This window comes from Papaver somniferum, chromosome 3 (assembly GCF_003573695.1).
Source record: "Papaver somniferum cultivar HN1 chromosome 3, ASM357369v1, whole genome shotgun sequence".
In the NCBI taxonomy this organism is placed as follows: Eukaryota; Viridiplantae; Streptophyta; class Magnoliopsida; order Ranunculales; family Papaveraceae; genus Papaver; species Papaver somniferum.
In genome coordinates this window covers 23861036-23868253 of record NC_039360.1, presented here as the reverse complement: position 1 = coordinate 23868253, position 7218 = coordinate 23861036, and the positions used below count along the sequence as shown (strand labels likewise).

Genomic DNA, 7218 nt, shown 5'->3' with positions numbered 1-7218 from the left:
ATTGTAATCATTGTACCAGCTGATATTATACACCCATTGAGTCACGGTATGCAAAGTCAAGAAGAATTGAAGAAGTAATGGCACCACAATTTTCTTTAGAAATTTTCTGTCCATAAGGGAGAAATAGTAAAGTAATGTATGATATGCATGTCAGGCATCAGTGGCACCTCTCGGATGGGATACTCATTTTATTAGCTAAAGTACAAAATGAGCACCAATGACAAATTGATATGTATAAATCTACCACGCCGAATGAGATGGTCAAGGTTGGGATCAAGGAACTTAAAGAATGTCCAATTTGTGGTTTTGTGCAGCTTTGTAAGTTTTCATATTTAGCTCTGCAGGCTTATCCGTATATGCACATGCAGAAATTAGGGTAAGTCTATCAATTATAATTCTTATGGAAGTTAATCCATCGTTTGAAACTGAGCGCTGGTATCAAATTATTAATAATTTTAAAATTTCGGTAAAGTTATGATTCTTATGAATTTTAGTTTATTTTCAATGAAACCAAGGACGTATTTTAGGTGCCCACTGAGTATACATGCACGCACATATATATTTTTTGCTATGTTACATCCTAGATGTGTTAATGCTTCAGAGGCGTATTAGTTTATGGTATTGGTCTTAATTGGCAAAGAGGAACCATCAGGGGTTGGTACAACCATCAAATTCAATATCGCTATTTGGCTTTTTGCTGATTTTTAGTTATACTTATCCTTTTGTCTTTTGATTTTGATAATCATTTTGAGAAGATGAAGCAAGAAAGAAATTCCTAGAGGCAAGTTCGACCTCCATCCTGGGATCTTTGCAATCTTTGTTCTACCTGATCTTCCTCTTTCATTTAGTAGATTTAATTTAAGAAAATAATTGATAGTAGACCCTGAATTAGAATTCAAAAACATGCTTCAATTGGTTAGATGAAGTTGTTAATTTTTATAGTGTTGTCTTTGTTTTTAAAGATTGTGTTAAGGACCTAAAACGAAGTAGTTGATTCATATTTTGTTTTCTTGGCTCTAACTTTTATTGTTTTGGTTCATAAGATGTTGCATTGGAGGCTATAATAGAGTTCGTAAAGCTGGAGAAAGGTGGCAGTTTTGATTCTTCTGTTAGGTTCCTCAGGTTTATGGTAAGTCCCATGTATTCGGGTTTTTTGTTTATCAAATATCAGGTTGTTGAGTAAGGATTTTAGTGGAACTATGTGAAAATTTGAATTTAATTTTGAGGGAGTGTCATAATTAGTGTATATAGCTAGGTATTCTTAATCATCTCTATCTCACTGCAGGTGAGCAGATCCGAAAAGAAACGGGAAAACTTTATTCAAGGTAAAAGCTGACCCTGCATGCTCTAAAAGGATAAATATTTTATTCCTAACAGAAGTGAGTTTGTGTCTATGCATCTGCTCTTTAGTGTTTTTAGAAGTATATCCAGTAATATGTACAAAATTTTAACCCAATTCATGTTACGATCACACTACTGTTTTCCTCTGTAAATTCTAATGTAAATTTTAGGTTTTATGCCCAATTTTTATTTTTAGGGAGTATAACTTACTCCAGCAAAGAGGAAATTATAAAGAGGATGTATCTCTGTAAAGAAAGTATAGGAAATGATTACTGAGAAAGAGAATCAAAATATACCGAGTGTTCAAGGATATAATGGAAAACAGATGAACAAGAGGTATGCTCCATTACATAAACATAACAAAAACCGATATACTTGATTTAAAATTCTAATCTACGATGAGTTCCTAGGATTTTTAATAATTTTAATTGCTTAATCATATATTTACTATGCTCAGTTGGGGTATGGTAGTAAGTAAATGCGATAACTCAGTGCGCGTATATAACTTGTCATTGAACAGAGTTGGACTTCGTGTTTGTGTGATAACTCTTTGACTTCTTTCTATTGGGAATTCTAATCACCAGTGACAGGTACAGGGGCTAGCGAAGAGATGTTATAACCTTCATTTTATTCTGTTACTCCTAATCTGTCGCAGTTTCATTTTTACAATCTTAACAGTGCGCCATGTTGTTAGATATGTTACAGACGATTGACTGATGAGATTGAGACAACAAGCAAACTTTTTATTGTGTTTTTGTGATGCCAATTCTTTGCGGCTATTTATCATGCTTTATCACTTGAATCACTATCTCTTTGTCTTCAGGTAGTGGGCACTCTAACAGAGATTCAACAACATCATGTAGCAGTTAAGAGACTTTTTGCTTACCCGATCTCAGACTCCTCGATAATAAAGCAACGGAACTGTGATGTGATCATCAGTTTCAGAAGGTTGGTTAGACTACTTAGTATTTCGACGCATTCATTATGAACATGATAGTCATGGATAAAGATGGAGTTTATAGCAATGCATAGGAAATAGAAACAACAATCTTTATTCTTATGTACTTGTTTCTAATACATGTCTTCAAATCATTCTTATTCTAATCGTGGTCATCATAATTTTGGTTGTGATCAAGATAGTTCATAGGTTTTATTTTAATTTGTAGATGTGTAAAATAATGTTATAGGGAGCATTCCAAGTTTGTATGGTGATCTCCTATTATTTCCCCATTTTATCTTCCTGATAATGAATTTTTAGGGGCAACAACATTTACTTTTTGTTTGTTATGTTGCTTTTACATCTAATCTACCATTTAGCAGAGGTCATTTTTGTTGGATATTTTCTCAGCAGGGCTTTAAAGAAGTGACAATCCGAACAAGAAACGAGTTCGCCATATCCAGGCAGCTCAAGATCACGAATATGATTACATTTAATATTAGGACGACCAATCTGAGCCCGTGCCTAGTTACGGTGAATGACCAAGACTAGGTAGCTTGCCCCCATAAGTCATACAAATTTCATGCCACATATTTAGTTACTTTTATTGACCCTATATGATTTTATACGATGTTGACCCATTATGAATAAGACTTGTAACTTATCACTGCAAATTTCCCCCACAAGTCATACAAATTTCATAAATAATCTACTTAGATATCGAAATGAAGTTAAATTAAGAAAATTCATATGGCCATATATAGGGTCCGGTGGTGAATCCAAACAAAAATCAAATGAGATTCTCCATAAGATGTTGTTACTGTACCTGGAAGTGCACATTTGGCCCTTCCGTTTTTTAATGGGTGGGTGGGTATCTAGCTCGCGCATTAATTAACTGTACGTGGTGCAATTTTTGGCGTCTAATGGATTTTGAATTGAAATGCGCATGGAGTTTCAAAAATGCGTTGGACACCGATTATATTGGATATACCCGTCAAATATGAGTGCAAATATTTGTTATATATAATTCACTCTATATTCATCTCATTTCTTCTTTCAGGGCTTGAAATTAATAGGCAGAAAGAAAACAGATAATAACTATATATATTGTCCCTTTGTAATGATAATTTATTGTCTTATTATTGTGCTTCTCATTTGGGTTATTATTAATCCAATCAGTCCATTCGTGCATTCACTGGATGCAAATTTGTTGGATAACATACCATATGTGGATGCTAAACTTAAAATCCGTCGTGTATGTATTGGGATGCTAAAATCTTTCCAATCCAAACCACGCACCCCTCTAGTGATCCATTAGAGAGTCTGTTGCCTGATTTTAGTGATTAACCTTAAGAATAGTAATACATTTAAAGCCCAAATGCGTTTAGGTCTGAAAACTTAGTTTTGCTACGCTTTCCTATAAGATTTCATGGGGACTATGAGGGGTGAGCATGGTCCGGACTAATCCGGTTTTTCCTTCATTCACATCCAATCCAATGTACAACGTATTTAAATTTTTGGTAACACACACTTTATGCCTGACCGCGATTTCTTGAACACCAGGGATCTGTTCGTCACTTTTCATTACACAAATGATGAAAAATATGAAAATTAATTTCAAACATTTTCTTTTTAAAATAATACATACTGTAAAATTATTGAGATTCTGACATCCATCTGATCACCCGACCGATTAAATGCAGATGATTTGACGGATTTCTCCCACAATTAAATATTTAAATATCAAGGTAAAATTAACAGAAATGACTTAAGACCCATTATCATTACTATGATTTCTAATAGTAACTCAAATACACGCGACTCTTATTAACGTTTCCCTTACTCTCCCATCAACTATTCGTAGAGATACTCACCCCAATCAAATGCTAGTAAAGAAATTCACAAATTTCATCTAATGATAATATTTTTGGTTTTATCTGTTTGTGCTCAGCTTGCTAGGCTACCCACAAACAATTTGTAAAGTTGTCAGTTTTTGTTTAGTATTCTGATATAATAACGTCAGGAATTTTTACACTAGTATTTGAACTAAACAACTAATATCAACATTACTGAATGAGATAACCATACCGGAAAAAAAAAAAAAAAAAAACTTTGCAGATCCAATCACTTAGTGTGTAGTCCGGATACCTACTCGTAAGAAAACAAATGGGTTGATTCAAACCTGCAGATTCAATACCAAAAGCCCACCCCTAGGGACCATGGTGCTTTTAACGGGACCATTAAGCTATTAGGCCATGGCCATTCATTGTCTAGGATAAAGGGTGTCCTAGTGAAAGCAAATGATTACATTATCTATTTACTTATTTAAATTATTATTTTATTATTTTGTATTTTTAAACTCATTAAAGTTGTTTAATTTTATTTCTTGAAATAAGAATTGGATTTTTCTTTTTGGATTCAGCTGTTTTTGTTTATGTTTCCGAGGCGAACTTCACTTTGTACTTAGCATATCAAGAACGAATTGAGGTTCGCGTAGGTCGATATTTTTTATATATCCTAGCCGAATTTCAAAAGAAAAATTGTTCTCCGTGTGCGTAGAAAAAGTTGACATTCGACTAAGTCTATTTTTCATTCTTCACTGAACCCAAATTCTGTTGGATTTTATTTTCCTCAATTTGTTCTTCGCATAAGAAGAATATTTAGAGGTTCAGCTAGATACTTTTTTCTAGCTGAACATCAATCTTTTCTTTGCATATAAAGAACGAACTGATGTTCAATTAGGGGGAAAAAAACAAACTAGTCACACTGAACCAATAATAAAATTTGGAAACAAAAACGAAAAAAGCAAAATTCAAACTAAATAAATTTAAAGTTCAAAATAAAACTTTTTTATTTATTATATTTTAATCCTTAAAAAATTAAGAATTACACATTCTCAATATTTAACAAGAAATTGGACGGGAACCGAGCAACAAGCTGCGCTCCAGTCCCTCTTTGATAATTAAGTTACTGTATGTATATTCCTGAATTAGAATATTTAATTGTTTTTTAAATAAATAAAACGCAACAAATATCTTGACAAGTGTTCCCTCCGTGGCTATGGTTTTGGAGTTTTGGCCTTCTCGACTTTGGGTGAATTGGGTGAAGAAACTATTACTTTTCCGAAAATATTAAAGAGTTGTATCCCAAATCACGATGTAAATCATAAGATAGGTGATGCACTTTTCCATAGATTAGGACTTGCTATCCAAAAGGGTGTTGGCGCCCATCTTATTGCCAGGCTACCCACCAACTTAATTGTAAACTTTGAGGATAATTTTTTTTAGTCGAATAAACTAATATTTTTTTTTAAATAATTATAAATAAATAAATCGATTTTATTTTATTATTGTTCAATAAAATCGACCGATGGGACCCTTGTATATACCAGATGAGTTGGTCTAAAATTAGGATTATCGACCGCTGAGACCCTTGTATATACGAGCTGTGTTAATACTAGACTTAGGATTCAGACTAGTATCTCAATCCATTAGGATTTATCTTGTCGCTGACGATCAAACGGATATTCTGAGAAACACCATTCACCTTAGTCAACATCGCAAACCATTTATCTCTATATCTATCTTCTTAATCTATTCACAAGATTTGTTTGATTCCGGATATTGATGTCCATAGTGTAATTATCTGAGTAGAGCTATATATGAATTTTAATACGCTCGAGTGCAAACTCATGTACACCAATTGGATTCACATCACGGTAATTTCTCCTCTAGTCAACGAGAGTATGTCAACTAAGGAGATTGTGTAGTATCGTTCCTAGATTCTTCACAGGTAACAAGGTTTTGGAGCAAAGATTTTGTGGGTACACGATCTTGTAAACCCTCCCGAGATTATAACTCGGGCACTAGGGCCACCTAGGAGTTCAAAGACTTGTTGCACACGCTAGGTGTAATCGCGATGCCTGCGACAGTGAGTTCGGATTTTACCATCTAGATTAGATTTGCTCGAGGACTACCAAATAATAAGTTTGGGGGTATTCGATAGACAATTTTTGGTGACTTATCTCAATTATATATATATGATAGGTTCCCATTTTATGGTGTTTTATACGTGCGTAGGTGTTTTGGGAGAAATAAATATTGTGGAATAGTAGGCTCGAAAGTGGTATCTGAACCTCCAGAAAAAATTACTAAAGGCACCCCGGGAGTTTTACTATCTGCAACCAAAATTATTATTTGCACCCCCAGGATAAATGCTAAAGGTATACTGTCAAAGGGTAGGGGAAGCAGTCTTCTTCTCAAATTTGAAATAAGGAAAAGGCGGGACAACTGGTTTTTTCACTAGCACATTTATGGTTGGATTTTTGGACGAGTTTTAAGAAGATTCAATCGCTGATTTTTCATGGGCTAGGCTTCTTGTGGATATACAATGTTGACATGGGTATTTGATTGGGCTAAATTTTCCTGGATAATCGTGTTTTGATAAAACAGAGGAGAAGACTTTTACGAGTTATGTGTACTGATTTTTGGAAATCCAATGAAACTAAAGGGAAAATAAGCTTTCCTATAAGATTCGTATCAATCAAATAGGGAGTTTGGAAGCATTGGGATAGCTTAGAAATGCGTAAATCAAATAAGGAAAGAGATTTTTATCATATAACTTGCATAGAAAGAAAAACAGAAATTTAATCGGAATTTTGAGGGTTTTTGCAGTGTATAAAAGGGTTGTACGAGTCCTAGAGGAGACTATACAAGTTTTAAAGAAGTTTGGTAAATTTTAGGAGACCACAAAGGAAAAGTATCAGGATTTTGCAGGAAATTGTTTCTCCTGCTGCTGTTGAAGAGCACGAATAACATTCAATGCCTTAGAACAGTCGTTTATAAAGATATATAAGTTATATCGTTTTCTTCTGTAACAATGAGTTTACAACCCTTGTATGCATTGCAAATTCTCTATGTTAGCACTTTTACCTCTTTTTA

General features: G+C 33.9%; 1 long non-coding RNA gene across 1 annotated transcript; it reads left to right on the top strand.

Moving 5' to 3' along the window:
- Positions 1 to 366: 366 nt before the first annotated feature.
- On the top strand, positions 367 to 2591 carry LOC113361024. The gene is made up of 3 exons (XR_003364915.1): positions 367 to 1129; positions 1286 to 1325; positions 2165 to 2591. It is a non-coding gene; the product is annotated as an uncharacterized LOC113361024 (long non-coding RNA).
- Positions 2592 to 7218: the final 4627 nt, after the last annotated feature.